Genomic DNA, 18,378 nt, shown 5'->3' on the forward strand with positions numbered 1-18,378 from the left:
TCCTTAGAGGAAAATTTTCTTCTTGTTCAGGTTTACGTTCCGGGGAGCCCTGCCCCTGTCGGCAGGACGGCCATGTGGTTTAACAACCAATCTAAACTGAACAAGAGCGCACACCCTCCTCAGCCATGTGGGTGGCGAGAACACGAGAGGGGCGAAGCAATCTGTGGGCGCACCTTTCTCCCCCTGCCCGCCCTGCCACAGGAGACGCTTCCAGGCCCACCGACGGTGAAAGCCAGAAAGGCTCTTCTAGGAGGACCTCCCTACACTTGCCAGAAGTAAAACCTAGGCAGCGGCAAAAACTCGGCGTCCGAAACGCGCCCCAAAGTCCTCAGATACCCGCCGGACGCTGAAGCCAGCCCAGCTGCAGCCGCCATCGCGCAAGGTCGCTCCGAGCACTGGCTACCCAGAAGCTGGAGGGCAGGGAAGGTCCTCTGCACCAGAAAGGCCGCCCACGGCACAAACCTTGATCTCGCGTCCTCCAGTGTGAGGGAAAGTAAAGGCAAAGAAAGGAAAAGAAAGAAAGGCGAAGTAAACCTACCTGGTTGAAGGTCGCACGCCAGCGGGAAAGGCCCAACCCGCTCTACGTCCTGCAGTCGCACTTCAGATACTGGGTAGGATGCCCCCTCCCCATTCCTGGGAAGTGAGGGCTTAAAGAATCCGGGGAGGAGAAGGGAAAGGAATCCAGTCTTCCTAGTGCCGGCTTCGCCCAGGGTAGGAGTGGGGTGTCCTCAGGCTTCCCCAGGTGCAAGAAGGGGTGGAGAGAAGCAGCTTTGGGAAAGTTGGGTGGGAAACCTCTCCTCTTTGCTAGTTGCTGAGTAGTATCTATTCGTCCCACGTGATTCCTTTGAGTACAGTTTTCGCTTGCAAGAGGGTAAAGGAGACTGATGTATCGAGAAAACGAAAAGCGTACCGTTTAACATTCACAAAACTGTTTAGAGGAAAAAGAAGTTTAAACAAGTACACTTTCAAGCGATGTCATCAGTTTATATCATCTATACGCCTGACGTAAGCCTCAATTGCTCCCTCCCCAGGTGAGAAACGGGTTCCCAAGACCAAACACTGCCCGTGCCTTATCACCTCCCACTTTTTTTCAGGAACTGCGAGGGGCCAAGCACTTCTGCAGCCTTCCAGAAGATGCTGCTGGTGGCGCATGCGCCGTCTAGGTGGGTGGGGGTGTGTTGAGGCCGAAGGAGTGATCGCGACTCCTAGGTTTCCCCTGCCTGCGCAGTCCCCAGAGTGATATCTTCTTTTGAAAAAAGGGACTTGCTGCCGGCCGCGGTGGCTCACGCCTGTAATCCCAGCACTTTGGGAGGCCGAGGCGGGCGGATCATCTGAGGTCGGGAGTTCAAGAGCAGCCTGGCCAACATGGACAAGCCCGGTCTCTACTAAAAATACAAAATTAGCTGGGCGTGGTGGCGCATGCCTGTAATCCCGGCTACTCGGAAGGCTGAGGCAAGAGAATCGCTTGAATCCGGGAGGCGGAGGTTGCGGTGAGCTGAAATCGCGCCATTGCACTTCAGCCTGGGCAGCAAGAGCGAAACTCCGTCTCAGAAAAGAAAAGAAAAGAAAGAAAAAAAGGGACTTGTTCGTCTTGCAAAAATCATGTTCGCAGAATGCAGACACCTGTAGTATATTAAGGAAAACGAAGATAATCTGTTGATGACAGTACTCTGCGGACTGTTAACTTGGGGCGTGCATCCTCCCAGCACCTGTTTCCTAAGGGGAGGGAAGATGCAAATTAAGATCGTTTAAAAATAATAGCCTACTGAGTTCCCAAAGCCCATGGGAACCATGCAAGCTATTCGGGTTGCTTAAAAAAATTGACTGTGAAGATATTGTGGATCCTTTTTTTCCCCCACAATGTAGTCCTTGATTGGTTTTTGTGAGAATTTTTTTTTTTTCACAAATACGTGTTTTCAGTGGGAACCAAAGTTATCCCTGCCCAGGTACAAGTGTACTCATCTTTTTTTGAGACGGAGTTTCACTCTTGTTATCCAGGCTGGAGTGCAATGGCGCGATCTCGGCTCACCTCCGCCTCCTGGGTTCAGGCAATTATCCTGCCTCAACCTCCTGAGTAGCTGGGATTACAGGCACGCGCCACCATGCCCAGCTAATGTTTTGTATTTTTAGTAGAGACGGGGTTTCACCATGTTGACCAGGATAGTCTCGATCTCTTGACCTCGTGATCCACCCGCCTCAGCCTCCCAAAGTGCTGGGATTACAGGCTTGAGCCACCGCGCCCGGCTAAGTGTACTCATCTTAAAAGAAACACTTTAAAAAGAAATCCAAGGCCTCTAAGGGCACTACAACTGGCCTTTCGACGGCTCCAACTTCTCAGAATTTCCTGCCTCCATTTCACTCTTCAGCAACTGACCTTCACACTCTCAGTCCCCTACCCCCACCCCAAGACCACCTGCTGCCAGATACTCCCAGACCTTTTCTCTTACTCATTCCCTTGCAGTTTGGGCAGAGGTGGGTGGGAATTACCAGGAGGTGCGGGGGGAGGAGAATAAATGGGCTTAGGTGATGCTTTGTTCTTGTCAGTCAGCTGCCTTCTCCTGCTGAGGGGAGAGTTGGGGGAGGGATTAAGGCTCTGCCACAACTCCACGTTATAGAAAATGGAAACCGAAAAGAGCTTTCCCCTCTCCCCCCATGGAATTACCCAAAAAATAACTTAGCTATGAATCTCAGCTGCCCCTCTCTGGGTATTTCCCTGTCTTTCTCCTCCTTTATTTAGGGGAGGAATGACCATCGCCTGACCCAGAGAACCAAGTCATAGCCTTTTTATTCTGTCTATATTCCCTGAAAGGACACAGATTCAATAAGCACTCATTGTGCCAGGAAACCAAAGTCGACAGAGGTAAAATGGCTTTGCCAAGGTGAATTAGGGTGGCAGGATGGATCCAAACATGCCAGGCTCTCATGCTGCAAATCCTTTGCTTTCTCCATGCAAACGGCCAAACAGCTCAATAAAGGATGCTAGCCTGGGCAACGAGCAAAACTCTGTCTCAAAACAAACAAACAAAAAAGGATGCTCAGTATCATTCATTTAGGCAAATGGGAAAATACAAAGCAAAATCACAAGGAGATACACCTCACACTTATTAGGATGGCTAGAATAAAAACAAAATTGAAAACAAGTGTGAAGATGTAGAGACATTGAAACTGTCATACACTGCTGGTGGGAAAGTAAAATGATGTAGATAGATATTTAATATTATGGAAAGCAGTTTGGCACTTTAAAGTTAAACAGAAAGTTAAACATTTGATCCAGCGATCCCACTCATGTGTATCCATCCAGAGGAAAAGAAGTCATCATACAAAAAAGACACTTGCACACACGTTTATAGCAGCACCATTCGCAATTGCAAAAATATGGAACCAGCCCAAATGCCCATCAATGAGTGAATTTTAAAATGTGATATATGTGTATATACAGGTATATATATATATTTCAGTTGCTGTGAATGTCATTATTTCATTCCTTTTTTGACTAGTAGTCCATGGTGTATATATGTATATATATACACATACACATATTTATACATACTTATGTATGTGTGTATATATATATATATATATACACACACACACACATATATATATATACACACCATGGACTACTACTTAGTCATAAAAGGAATGAAATAATGGCATTCACAGCAACCTGAATGGAATTGGAGACCATTATTCTAAGTGAAGTAACTCAGGAATGGAAAAGCAAACATCATATATTCTCACTTATAAGTGGGAGCTAAGCTGTGAGGACCCAAAGGCATAAGAATGATACAGTGGTTCAAGCAGGGTGGCTCCTACCTGTAATCCCAGCATTTCGCAAGGTCAAGGCAGATGGATCACTTGAGCTCAGGAGTTCCTGGACAACATAATGAAACCCTGCCTCTACAAAAATACAAAAATTAGCTGGGTATGATGGCACATACCTGTAATCCCAGCTACTGGGAAGGGTGAGGCAGGAGAATCGCCTGAGCACAGGAGGTAGAGGTTGCAGTGAGCCAAGATCACTCCACTGTACTCCAGCCTGGGTGACAGAGGGAGACTCCATCTAAAGAAAAAAGATACAATGGACTTTGGGGATGTTGGAGGTGGGGAGGTGGGAAGGAGGCAAGGGCAAGGGATAAAAGACTACACATTAGATACAGTGTACACTGCTTGGGTAATGGGTGCACCAAAATCTCAGAAATCACTACTAAAGAACTTATCCATGTAATCAAACACCACCTGTTTCCCCAAAACCTATTGAAATAATAAAAAGTTAAACATAGGGTTACTATATAATCCAGCAATTCCACTCCTAAGTATATATCCAAGAGAACTAACAACATATTCAAACAAAAGTTATGCATGAATGATTGAGGCATTATTCATAAAACCCAAAAGAAACAACCCAAATGCCCATGAACTGGTTAATATTTAAACAAATGTGCTGGCTGGTGCGGTGGCTCACACCTGTAATCCCAGCACATTGGGAGGCAGAGGTGGGCAGATCACAAGGTCAGAAGTTTGAGACCAGCCTGGCCAATATAGTGAAACCTCATCTTTACTAAAAATACAAAAGTTAGCCAGGCGTGGTGGCAGGCACCTGTAGTCCCAGCTACTTGGGAGGCTGAGGCAGGAGAATCTCTTGAGCCTGGGAGGCAGAGATTGTAGTGAGCCAAGATGGCGTCACTGAACTCCAGCCTGGGCACCAGACAAAGACTCTGTCTCAAAAAAAAATAATACAAATAAAAAATAAAAATAAGCAAATGTGCTATATCCATACCATGGATTATTTTAGCCATAACATGAAATGTAGTACAGATACATGGATTTAACCCTAAAAATATTATAATACATTAAAGAGCCAGACACAAAAGAGTGCAGATTGCATGATCTCATCTATATGAAATGGCCAGAATAGGCAAATCCAAACAGACACAAAGTGGATTAGTAGTTGCCAGGGGCTGGGGAAGGGGGAATAAGGAATGACTACTAATAGAAATGGAGCATTCATTTTAGAAAAATGTTCCAAAATTGGTTGTGCTAATGGATGCACAATTTTCTGAGTGTGCTAAAAAGCAGTGACTTGTATATTTTTATGTGATTAATTATATTGTATGTGAACTGCATATCAACAATAAAAAATAAACCAGCCCTTAGATTTAATAAAATTTAGGTACAAGATTGGTGGGAAATTTTATAGTGTGGGTTAATCAAGATAAGAATACTTCAACTCACTGATCTTTTATATCAAATATATGCAAAACATATGTGAGTGTGGCCGGGTGTGGTGGCTCATGCCTGTAATCCCAGCACTTTGGGAGGCTGAGGCAGGCAGACCACCAGAGGTCAGGAGTTCAAGACCAGCCTGGCCAACATGGTGAAACCCCTCTCTACTAAAAACACAAAAATTAGCCGGGCATGGTGGTGCTCACCTATAGTCCCAGCTACTCTACTCAGAAGGCTGAGGCAGAATTGCTTGAACCCAGGAGGCGGAGGTGGCAGCGACTGCACTGCTGCACTCCAGCTTGGGCAACAGAGCGAGGCTCCACCTCAAAAAATAATAATAATATGTGAATGCTGAAATCATGCAATCAAAGTACAAAGCATCAACTATGAATGTTCTTGCCAAAACAAAATATTGTACCTAAATCTAACCAAATCCATAGAACTAACTACAAGATATTCTGCTTAAAAAGGAGTATGTGCCGGGCGCGGTGGCTCAAGCCTGTAATCCCAGCACTTTGGGAGGCCGAGGCGGGTGGATCACGAGGTCAAGAGATCGAGACCATCCTGGTCAACACGGTGAGACCCCGTCTCTACTAAAACTACAAAAAATTAGCTGGGCATGGTGGCGTGTGCCTGTAATCCCAGCTACTCAGGAGGCTGAGGCAGGAGAATTGCCTGAACCCAGGAGGCGGAGGTTGCGGTGAGCCGAGATCGCGCCATTGCACTCCGGCCTCGGTAACAAGAGCGAAACTCCGTCTCAAAAAAAAAAAAAAAAAAAAAAAAAAAGGAGTATGTTTTGCACTGGAATAGTGAAATGTAGAAAGTGAAAAATTCTACAGGACCAATAATAGACTAATCTCTCGCCAAAGGAATAGCAAAGAATAAAACAGGGAGAATTGTTACAGATTAGAAGATGAAGAAGAAATATTTGAATCAATATTATTTGTAATACTTCTTTTTTAAAATTTTATTTTAAGTTCCACAATACATCTGCAGGACTTGCAGGTTTGTTATATAGGTAAACGTATGCCATGGTGGTTTGCTGCAGCTATCAACCCACCACCTAGGTATTAAGTCCCACATACATTAGCTATTTATGCTGATGCTTCTTTAGATCCTAATAAGAACAAGAAAAATTTAAGAGGTGTATTTAGGTCAAACAGGGAAATTGGACATGGATGTTTTCATGTGCCATTAAAGAATAGTTATAATTTTTTAGAGGCAATGATGGCATCTTGGTTACATTTCCCTAAAGTCCTTATTGTTTAGGGTGGATATTATTGTAAACTGCATGGATTATATAGCTTCTTAGAATTCATGTGTGAATTCATATGATAATTGGAATATACGTCGACATATTTCAGCCCCCAAAATAGCAAATAAAACATAATTGGTAAATGGTGATTTGTTTTGTTTTTGTTTTTGTTTTCAGACAGGTTCTTGCTCTGATGCCCAGACTGCAGTGCAGTGGCACGATCTCTGCTGAAGAAAATGGTGATTATTAGCCGGGCATGGTGGCTAACACCTGTAATCCTAGCACTTTGGGAGGCCAAGGTGGGTGGATCACCTGAGGTCAGGAGTTCAAGACCAGCCTGGCCAATACCCTGTCTCTAGTAAAAATTCAAAAATTAGCCAGGTGTGGAGGCAGGCGCCTGTAATCCCAGCTACTTGGGTGGCTGAGGCAGGAGACTAGCTTGCCTCAACAAGCAAGGGTGGCAGAGGTCGTAGTGAGCCAAGATCGCGCCATTTCACTCCACCCTGAGTGACAGAGTGAGACTCTGTTTCAAAAAAAAAAAAAAAAAAAAAGAAAGAAAGAAAGAAAAAGAAAGAAAGAAAGAGAGAGAAAGAAAGAGAAAACGGTGATTATTGGATTATTGTTGAAGCTGGTTGGTGGGTACATGAAATTTTTGATGCATTCTTCTATCAGCTTTGAAATTGTTCATAATAAAGAGTAAACAAGAACAACCAAATTGGAGTTTGAGCATATTATTGAGAACTATGAGTGAAAATATCACAAATAAAAGAGTTGGGCTGGGTGTGGTGGCACAGGCCTATAATCCCAGTACTTTGGAGGCTGAGGAGGGCCGATTGCTTGAGCTCAGGACTTCGAGACCAGCCTGTACAACATGGCGAAACCTCATCTCTACAAAAAATACAAAATTAGGTGAGCATGGTGGTGTGCACCTGTAGTCAATGCTACTTAGAAGGCTGAGGTGGGACGATTGTTTGAGCCCAGGAGGTCAAAGCTGCAGTGAGTCAAGGTTTCATCACTGCACACCAGCCTGGGCAACAAAGTGCGACCCTGTCTTAAAAAAATAAAAATGCAAATAAAGAGTTGATTATGGTCACATTCACAGAGCTATAATTGCTTGGATTTCAAGAGAGGATTGAAAAAAGGTGACTTTTGTTTAAAGTATTGTAAAAATATTCAACAGCTTGAGGTACAAGATGTCGATTTTTAATGGGCCTTTGAATCAAAATGTAGTAAGTAGAAGGAAGTTATATAATGTACTTCTTTTACAAGTGCACTATACTGTTGACAAGGTCACCTCTGGGAATGGCATGAAGATTAGGACTGGTGAACAAAGGTGACCTTCATTAATTTCTTCAACAAACATTTGTTGAACATCTAGTATATGCTCATCATGTTCTTAATGTGGAAAGTACAGCCACGAAATAGACCCAAAATATCCCAATTCACATGGAGCTCACATTCTAGTAGAGGAGACTGATACAATAGGATCAGTAAGTTATGTATGTGTCATTATAGTCGTAAGTGCTACAACAGCAAACTGAGCAGGGAAAGGGAACAGTGTGTGGTGGGTATGGGATTTGCACCTCTGGGTGGATTGTAGAGCTAAGGCCTCGCTGAGAAGAAGACATCAGAGGAAAGATCTGAGGGAGGAGATGAGAGAACTCTGTGGATATCTGGGAATGGGGATTTCAATGAGAGAGGGTATCCTGAGCTTTCCATGGATTTTTCCCTGTCAACGTAGTCATCACTGACAAACAGTAATGTTCCGCCAGTCTTGATACAAGGGGTGCTTCATTGTTGTTTGGCAGCATGAATTGGTCAGGATTAAGGCCACAGTTACCTTGATGGTTCACATAATTAGGACATGGTTTCAGACCTTTGATGCTTTGAACAAGTCTATAGCCATGCATAGTAACTGTGCATGCTTCTATAAAATGGATGTTTTGGGAATACGTATAAACAGGTATTTGCAATAACCTCTCACTTAAGTGGTTCAGTCCAGTTTTTTAAGCTGCTTACAGTTACTTGAGTATGAATTCCAAACTGTTGCTTAACACCCAATGTCAGGATACTCAACCATCACTGAAATCAATAAGCTATGGTGGGAAAACGTTTCTGTGTGTTTGGATGTGGACCTAATAAATTATTTGTTTCATTAGCTTCAGAAAAGGAACAATGGCTTAAGTAAGTAGAAAAGCCTGTTCAGTATCTTTGACCACAAGCCTGAATCTCAGACATTACCCAGTAAGGTTAATAACTGGTCATAGTTGATTATATCACAATAGGTATGACCTTATAAAGACCAGACTAGCTTCAGTCTTAGGCTAATTTCTCCTAAGGGTGGGTAGTGGCTTGGAGGGTTTTAAGAGTTGTTGTTACATTTTAATTTTATTTTACTTTATTTTTAAATAGAGAAGTGGTCATGCTATGTTATCCAGGCTGGTCTCAAACTCCTGGGCTCAAGCAATTCACCTATCTTGGCCTCCCAAAGTGTTGGGATTGTGGGCGTGAGCCACCTTGTTTGGCCCTTGTTATATTTTAAACAGTTTAAAAGACTGTTTTTGTTTGTTTGTTTGTTTGTTTTTTCCTTCTTACTGAATACTTACTGTGGAAAATTGGTTTATGTCTGTGGCAAAGGAATTCAACAATACTTTCTTTCCTTTTCAGGTCATACTATTATAAGTACATAGAAGAGTGTCATTTACAGCTGGTGTGGCCCTGTGGTGGTATGGACCCAGACTTTTAAGCACAGATAAAGATCAGACAGACACTGATGTCCTGAATCTGATAAGTATGTAACACAATTCTCAATTGTCCTTTGATTATGTTTTACTCCCTTCTGTACAATAGGCTCATTTTTAAAGGTATGTCTCTCACTGAACTTCCTCTCTTAATATCTGATTAGGCACTGTGTCCGTGTATACCCTATGGCTAGGGTTGTTAATTATGATAATCATGAGAGTTCTCTCTGTGTGGTTGAAAATAACCTATTTGATAAGTTCTAACACTGCTGAACTCAGATTAAACTCAAATCTCCAGAAAGGTCGTTATTTAACTAGAGCTAAATGCCTTGATATTTGGAAGTATGACTTTCTGAAATGTTCTCATACAGTTTGTACTGGTACCATGGAGGTTTGGTAAAAACCAGATGTTCATTAGGCATTGACTTGCATCATAGCCATCTTCTCAATGCTCAACATTGAGCAAAGAAAGGCAAGGTTATTTCAGTAATCTGGGACCTTGCAAGGCTATCAGAGTAGCCTGATATTTCTATAATCCGCAGAGCTGGGAAACAATTTGGGGTGATCCTGTTTGTCCCTTTGGATTGCTGAAAAAAAAAAAAAAGGACCCTCCTGGCATCCTAAACAGGGATATCTGAAGGCTGTATGAACCTTCCCATGTGAAGTGCACCCTGCAATGTGGCCTTCTGGTTAAGCAGTTTTATTCACATTTTAATGAAATTACTGTTGTAAATGATCCAGCATAAACTTATTTGTGGTGCATTTCAAAAAAGAAAACTACAGCTCTAGTATGCCAAGTATATATTATTCTTGCATCCATAGCACAGAGTAGGCTCACAGTAACAATCAAATGTAAATAATTTATTATTTATGATGTATTGTTCGTTGTGGTTTTAATAGTACATGCTTATTGTAGGCAATTTAGAAAGTTATACACATTTCATGAGAAAGCCATGAGAGTACTTTCAAACCTTTGTATTGGCTTCCAATTTCTAATGGATCAGCACACATACTCTCCTCGTGACTTGGGCAAACCCTGAAACCAAGGTTCAGCAGATACTGGCTTGTTGCTATGTGCCAGGTCCTTATGATTTATGCTTTATTTATCAAAAGTATTGGGGGCAGCAAGAGATAAGGGGACCAGGTAAGAGAGGGTAGTCAGCATCATAAACCCATTATGACTTCATCAACTCGTCACCCTGGTTTTGAACCAATCATTTTACTTCTCTAGATTTCAACTTTCTCAACTAAAATAAGGATCCAATAAATGAGTGGTTCTTAATATTTTCTTTTTTTTTTCTTTTTTGAGACAGAGTTTTGCTTTGTCATCCAGGCTGGAGTGCAGTGGCACAATCTCAGCTCACTGCAACCTCCGCCTTCTGGGATCAAGTGATTCTCCTGACTCTGCCTCTTGAGTAGCTGGGATTACAGGCATGTGTCACCACACCTGGCTAATTTTTATATTTTTAGTAGAGAAGGGGTTTCACCATGTTGGCCAGGCTGGTCTTGAACCCCTGACTTCAGGAGATCTGCCCACCGCAGCCTCCCAATGTGCTGGAATTATGGGCATGAGCCACCTCACCCAGCCAATATTTTATCTTCAAGGACATTTTTGAGAAGCTGGTGAATGGTGTGGGAATTTTTGTAAAAAGCAGAATGTGCACATACATACACACAAATTCAGGAACCTCAAGGACACCTATGGAATTCTCTAAAGAGCTCAGTCTTTTCCAATTTCATACATATATGTGATTCTAGTGTCTTCCATCATTCAGATTATATCAGGCCCCCGCCTAAAACTCTCCAGTGTTGTCCCTTAAAATTAGAATTAAAATAAGAACCAGCCACAGTTAGTTGCCAACAAGACATGTTGCCCCAGACACACAGGTTTTCTTTTTTTTGTAAGTTATAGTCGTGCAGGTATAATTGACAGACAATAATCTGCCCTTATTTAAAGTGTACTATTTGATAAATATTGCCATAGGTGACAGCTGTGAAAGAATCAGTGGAATGAACATATGGGACATATCCATCACATTCCAATGTTGTGGATCCCTATGTATACACGGTGATGAAACCTACATTATTGCTCCAAGGAGACTGCTTATTTATGTCATAATATGTCATGTTTATGGTTAACTAGGAATAAATTATTATCAAGGCAATTATATATGTATTGAAAGAAAAAGCAACCACCTTGATGATTTGAATGTTCCTGAGTTTCTTTCATTATGTATGTGTATTTTCTGCCTCGGTCCAATGTTATTTAAGCAAAATCTTTCACTAGAGATCCTGAGTTAATGAGTGTTATTGTATATCCTCTTTGCATTGCTTTTAGTTTAAGGGTCATTTGAGTCTTAATCATTTTAAACATGAAGTCTTTGACACATTTCCACTCATAACAAATTACAAAAGAAATTTTAAAAATTCTATAATCATAAAAGTTGAACATATTTTCAATCATTTTAAAATAGTGATAATGCGGTCAAATATATTCATGGATGCTTGGTCTTGACAACCTCTATTCAGTAAGTTATCTAAGGAAAGAATGTACGGTAGCTTATGTTTCATATGTGGTATAGGTCAATTTCTCTTTATTGGCAATTACATAAAAAAGGAATAGCCTACATAGTAGAGTTATCAACGGGCAGCCACCTTTGCCTAAGGGAGGCGACAATTTCTAATTGCTTTTGTTTAATCTTAATAGACTCTTGAGTGGACTTAGTAAAAGTTGAAGAAAGTGAACAAAAACAGTAGTGGAAATTTCATGAAAGGAAGGCATACTATATATTAGATATTATTGTTTTACTTAATTTTTTTTTTTTTTTTTGAGATGGAGTTTTGCTCTTGTTGCCCAGTCTGGAGTGCAGTGGCACGATCTCGGCTCACCGAAACCTCCACCTCCCAGGTTCAAGTGATTCTCTTGCCTCAGCCTCCCAAGTAGCTGGGATTATAGGCATGCACCACCACGCTCAGCTTATTTTGCATTTTTGGTAGAGATGGGGTTTCTTCATGTTGGTCAGACTGGTCTCGAACTCCCCACTTCAGGTGATCCACCCACCTCAGCCTCCCAAAGTGCTAGGATTACAGACGTGAGCCACCACGCGCGGCTTATTGTTTTACTTAATAACCTACTCTTACCACATACTTTATTCTTTCTCTTTTTTAAGAGTAATATTTTTTGTAAGAGTAATTTTTAATATTGTATTGTTTCAGTTATGCAGTACTTTATATTTCTGGACCCAAATCATAAGCACAGGATATTTTTTTGTAGAATTATGGTGAAGCACTGTAAACAAGTGAAATATCTGTCAGTTGAGAAGTAGTTCAAGAAACATATTGGACTGGGCACAGTAGATCATGCCTGTAATCCCAGCACTTTGAGAGGCTGAGGCGGGTGGATCACTCTAGCCCAGGAGTTACAGACCAGCCTGAACAACATGGCAAAACCCTGTCTCTAAATAATATAAATATGTATTTTTATGTTATAACCATACATACTGTAAAATACAATGAAGTTATTTATAAGTAACTCTATAAAAAGAAATTTATAAATAATAGAATGAAGTGTGTAATTTGATACATTTTGATGTATGTATACATCCATGATACTGTCACTATGTCAAGATACTAAGAATATCCAACACCTCAGAAACTACTCTTTCCCCTTTGTAATCCTCCCCTCATATCATTCCCTGCCCTGCCATCCCCTGGCAGTCATTGATTTGCTGTATATCACTATAATAAATATAATAGGTTTTTAGAGTTTTAAATAAATGGAACGATACAGAGTGCATTCTCTTTTTTTGTCTGGCTTGTTTCACTTGGAATATTCTGGTTTTCATCCATCAGTGCATCAGTGATTCATTTCTTTTGTTGCTGACTCATGTTCCATTATACACACAGGCCACAGTTTGTCTGTTTTCCTGTCAACGGACATTTGAGGTATTTCCAGGTTTTGGCCATTACAAATAAAGCTGCTAGGTACCTTGTGGGAACATATGTTATATGAACATATGCTTTTATTTCTGTTGAGGTATAATTTACCTATTGTTAAATTTACTTTCAACGTGTAAAAAGTTGTATGAATTTTGACAAATACATATAGTCATTTATCTACTATCACAGTCAAGATACGGAATCTTTCTATGACCCCAGAAAGTTCCCTTGGGTTTCTTTGTATTTCAATGCCTTCAACCTACTTCCAGCCTAGCAACCACTGATCTAATTTCTATGCATATAGTGTTATATTTTTAATAGTATCATATACTTGGGATCGTAGAATAACGATCCATTTGTTTCTGGCTTCTTTCACTCAGCACCATGCTTCTGAGACTCATCCATGTGGTTGCATGTATCAGTGGTTCATTTTTGTTGTTGATAAATATTATATTGTATAGATGCGTGACAGTTTACTTATCCATTCATCAGTTCCTGGACATTTGGGTTGTTTCCAGGACTTTGTGTATGTATGGTATAAAACACACACACACACACACACACACACACACACACACACATATACACACACACGTTTATTCCGGTCAAGCATGGTGGCTCACACCTGTAATCCCAGCACTTTGGGAGGCTGAGGTGGGTGGATCTCCTGAGGTCAGGAGTTCGAGACCAGCCTGGCCAACAGAGTGAAACCCCATCTCTACAAAAAATACAAAAAAAAAAAAATTAGCTGGGCATGGTAGCGGGTGTCTGTAATCCCAGCTACTAGGGAGGCTGAGGCAGGAGAATTGCTTGAATTCAGGAGGCAGAGGTTGTAGTGAGCCGAGATTGCACCATTGCACTCCAGCCTGGACAACAAGAGTGAAACTCCATCTCAAAAAAAAAATTGTTTATCTCTAAGATCTGAATTTCAACACAAAACAGTTAAAATGTCCATGATAAATGAAAATAAATTTGTCTACCATGTTTTTCTTTTTTTTTTGTGACAGGGTCTCACTCTGTCTTCCAGGCTCGAGTGCAGTGGCATGATCTTGCCTCACTGCAGCCTCAACGCGCCCCTACCGCCCCCCACCCCTGGCCAAAGGCTCAAGGGATCCTCCCACCTTAGCCTCCCTAGCAGCTGGGACCACAGGTGCACACCACCATGCCTGGCAAATTTTTTTTCTTTTCTCTTCTTTTTTAAAATTATTTGTAGAGGCAGGCTTTCACCATGTTACCCAGGCTGATTTTTTTTTTCTAGGAATGAAAACACAATGGTTTGGCTTTAGTTGGGGATCTATTTCTTCATTATGCCACTTCTACCACCAGCACTATCCCTACCCCCACATGAGTACTTAATTGTCATGAAAATAGTCAATGAACAAGGGTGTGAAAATTCAAGGAGCAAAAAATGCTCAATATATTTCATATGTAATATTGCTTAGATATTTCCTGAAAATACATTATTAAGTGAATATTTATCTTGGTGATCATTGCAGAGAAATGAAGAATTCAGAGCCGGATCCTAACCTCAAGCTAAGAAATAAAAAAAGGAAGAAAAAATCAAGAAGCTCAGAACAGAACTCCAGCAATACTGAACACAGGTAATGAAACTAGATATGTATTGTGTCATGTCACATTGTGATCCATGGTAGGAAATTATTTCATTAGATGGAAGCAAAGTATGATAAGTAGTAGACTTTTTAGCAAATTCTCATTTCATTTAAAATAACTGTATAGAAAACAATAACTCCATAGATTTTATTTTCTAAGACAATAAACAATTTTCATGTGTGGAAAAGACCCAGGGATTACTCAACTATCCTAAATGTTTTGTGACAACACATTAAACAAGCAAAAATTTGTTTGTTTTGAGACAGAATCTCACTCTGTTGCCCAGGCTAGAGGGTAGCGGCATGATCAAAGCTTAATGCAGCCTCAACCTCCTAGGCTCAAGTGATTCTCCCTCCTCCACCTCCAAAGTAGCTAGGACTGCAAAAACATACCACCCCATACCTGGCTAATTTTTAAATGTTTTGCAGAGACAGGGTATTACTATGTTGCCCAGGCTGATCTCAAACTCTTGGCCTTAAGTGATCCTCCTTTCTCAGCCTCCCAAAGTTCAGGGATTATAGGCATGAGACACCACACCTAGCCACAAAACTCATTTTGAGAAAAAATTGTTATGATGATGTGAATAATTGGGTCAACAATATTTCCTTTTGGAAAGAAAATTGGGGCCAGGCGGGGTGGCTCATGCCTATAATCCCAGCACTTTGGGAAGCCGAGGCGGGTGGATCACCTGAGGTTAGGAGTTCGAGACCAGCCTGACCAGCATGGTGAAACCCCATCTCTACAAAAATACAAAGAAATTAACCCAGCATGATGGCAGGTGCCTGAAATCCCGGCTACTTGGGAGGCTGAGGCAGGAGAATTGCTTGAACCCGGGAGGTGGAGGTTGCAGTGAGCCGAGATCATGCCATTGCACTCCTAGCCTGGGTGGCAGAGCAAGACTCCATCTCAAATAAGAAAAAAGAAAAGAAAAAAGAAAAAAATTGGACCATATGCAAGATCTCATCTCAAAAATAAAGAAAATCTTTACATTTTAACAATCTCAAAGCCCTCTGTATACCTGTGTAAATCTCAAATACTGTATTTTTAAAAACCTTTAAACTTTATACATTCAGCTACTTTCTCTTTGAAAGTCCATTGCAGGTAATATGTATAAAGTGAAGATTGCATTTTAACATAATGGATGCTCACTAGGTGTTTATTGATTGAATTGGTTTGTTTCTACCATTCTATAGAAAAGTAAGGTAAGCAAAAGTCAGCAGGGAACTTCAAATGATACAATCTGTCGGCCTTTTCCTAGCCTCACTCTAGTTCACTTCATAATATTTGATCATTTCTTTTCAATAAGGTTTTCTTTTTTTTTTCTATCCTCCTATTTCCTTTTTTTTTTTTTTGGAGATAGAGTCTCACTCTGTCACACAGGCTGTAGCACAGTGGCACAATCTCAGGTCACTGCAACCTCTTCCTTCCAGGTTCAAGTGATTCTCCTGCCTCGGCCTCCCAACTAGCTGGGATTACAGGTGCCTGCCACCATCCCCAGCTAATTTTTGTATGTTTAGCAGAAATGGGACTTCACCATGTTAGCCAGGCTGGTCTCGAACAACTAACCTCAAGTGATATGCCCAACTCAGTCTCTCAAAGTGCTGGGATTACAGACATGAGCCACTGCTCCTGGCCCCTTTTGTATTTCTGAGAATTCAGTTACTTTCCCTTATTTTACCCCTCAATGGGGCATTCCTGAAGGTTCTGTCCTCAGTTCATGACAAATTACATGCATTTATGAAGAGGTAGTCTTTTATAATAAAAAGGGAACTGAATTAGGTATATGAAGAATTGCATTCAAATCTTATCATGTTTCACGCTGTGTGGACTTTGTCCATTTACTCAAACTTTTGGAGTTTGTTTCCTCATCTGCAAGCAGTGAAATGTAACTACTTGCCCAACTTACATAACAGAATTATAATAAGGATCAAAACAGATGATAGATATAAAAACTCTGACAAGTATATATTACCATGCAAATGGATGTTACTTTCTATTCATTGTTACTATTATTAGACAGCTAGGTCACTGATACTATGAGACAGAATCTTTGTATAAACTTATTTGGCTCCCAAGGAAATTAAACTAATGACCTTATATTAATTATCCATATTTGAACCAACTATTCTAACAGGTCCAAGACATATAGAGTATTTTTTTGCATATGTTTATCATGAAATCTAATTTGTCATTATGTTGTAGTAGTATTTCATAAGGCCTTTGATGAGGATACCAACTTTCCTAGCATTAGAGTGTTAGCAGAAGTAGTCCTTGTGTAGAGTTTAAAATGCTTATTATATTTCTATACAAGTCTTTTCTATATACTGTTAGGTCCTTGAAAGTTAATAAATTAATAAGTTTAGGGCCGGGTGCGGTGGCTCACGCCTGTAATCCCAGCACTTTGGGAGGCTGAGGTGGGTGGATCACGAGGTCAGGAGTTCAAGACCAGCCTGGCCACATGGTGAAACCCTGTCTCTACTAAAAATATAAAAATTAGCCAGGTGTGGTGGTGTATGCCTGTAATTCCAGGTACTCAGGAAGCTAAGGCAGGAGAATCATTTGAATCCAGGAGGTGGAGGCTGCAGTGAGCCGAGATCGTACCATTGCACTCCAGCCTGGGCAACAGGGCAAGACTCCATCTCAAAAAAAATAATTAATTAATTACTTTGGTGTAAAAATCTCTTTAAAAGCCCACAAATGTCTACTGTTATATAGTCTGGCCTGCATATTTTATTGCAAGCATTTAAACATTTGACTATTTGTATTACAGGAGCATGGACCATCAGGCTGCTCGTAGACTTCAGGATCTTTTCAACCAGTTCTACAGGCAGATAGAGGGCCATCCCCACCACAATCTCTACCACAACCATCTCTTCCTAGAGGATGTTTTACTCCTTCTCCAACTCCTTTACATGAACTAAGTAGGAAACCATCATCATGACCTTCACCTTTGCAGACAGCCTCTACTACCACCTTTGTTAAGAGACCTACTCTCCAGGGTCCCCACCTGCTATCTTACGGAGTGAAATAGAAATAAATGTGTTAGCCTCAATTCCATGTATTGATTCTTTTTTTTTTTTTTTTTTGAGACGGAGTTTCACTCATGTTACCCAGGCTGGAGTGCAATGGCGCGATCTCGGCTCACCGCAACCTCCGCCTCCTGGGTTCAGGCAATTCTCCTGCCTCAGCCTCCTGAGTAGCTGGGATTACAGGCACGCGCCACCATGCCCAGCTAATTTTTTTGTAGTTTTAGTAGAGACGGGGTTTCACCATGTTGACCAGGATGGTCTCGATCTCTTGACCTCGTGATCCACCCGCCTCGGCCTCCCAAAGTGCTGGGATTACAGGCGTGAGCCACCGTGCCCGGCCCATGTATTGATTCTTAAACTACACGAGAATTCTCTTTGAAGAGAATCAACTCATCAAGGCAAAACTTTGAATAGTTTTTGGTGATTTGGGGCCACTGGTGATTATTAATGAGTGAAAAGTGATTAGCTGGCTGGGCACGGTGGATCATACCTATAATCTCAGCGCTTTGGGAGGCCAACGCAGGTGGATCACTTGAGGCCCGGATTTTGAGACCAGACTGGACAGGATGTTGAAAGC

General features: G+C 41.4%; 1 long non-coding RNA gene across 1 annotated transcript; it reads left to right on the plus strand.

Annotated features, from left to right (window-relative positions):
• Positions 1-9,112: 9,112 nt before the first annotated feature.
• On the plus strand, positions 9,113-17,824 carry LOC116531833. The gene is made up of 3 exons (XR_004260612.1): positions 9,113-9,272; positions 14,658-14,762; positions 17,543-17,824. It is a non-coding gene; the product is annotated as an uncharacterized LOC116531833 (long non-coding RNA).
• The last annotated feature ends 554 nt before the right edge of the window (positions 17,825-18,378 follow it).

The sequence above is a fragment of the Sapajus apella genome, unplaced genomic scaffold (genome assembly GCF_009761245.1).
Source record: "Sapajus apella isolate SASKATOON/1434 unplaced genomic scaffold, GSC_monkey_1.0 scaffold73, whole genome shotgun sequence".
Lineage (NCBI taxonomy): Eukaryota > Metazoa > Chordata > Mammalia > Primates > Cebidae > Sapajus > Sapajus apella.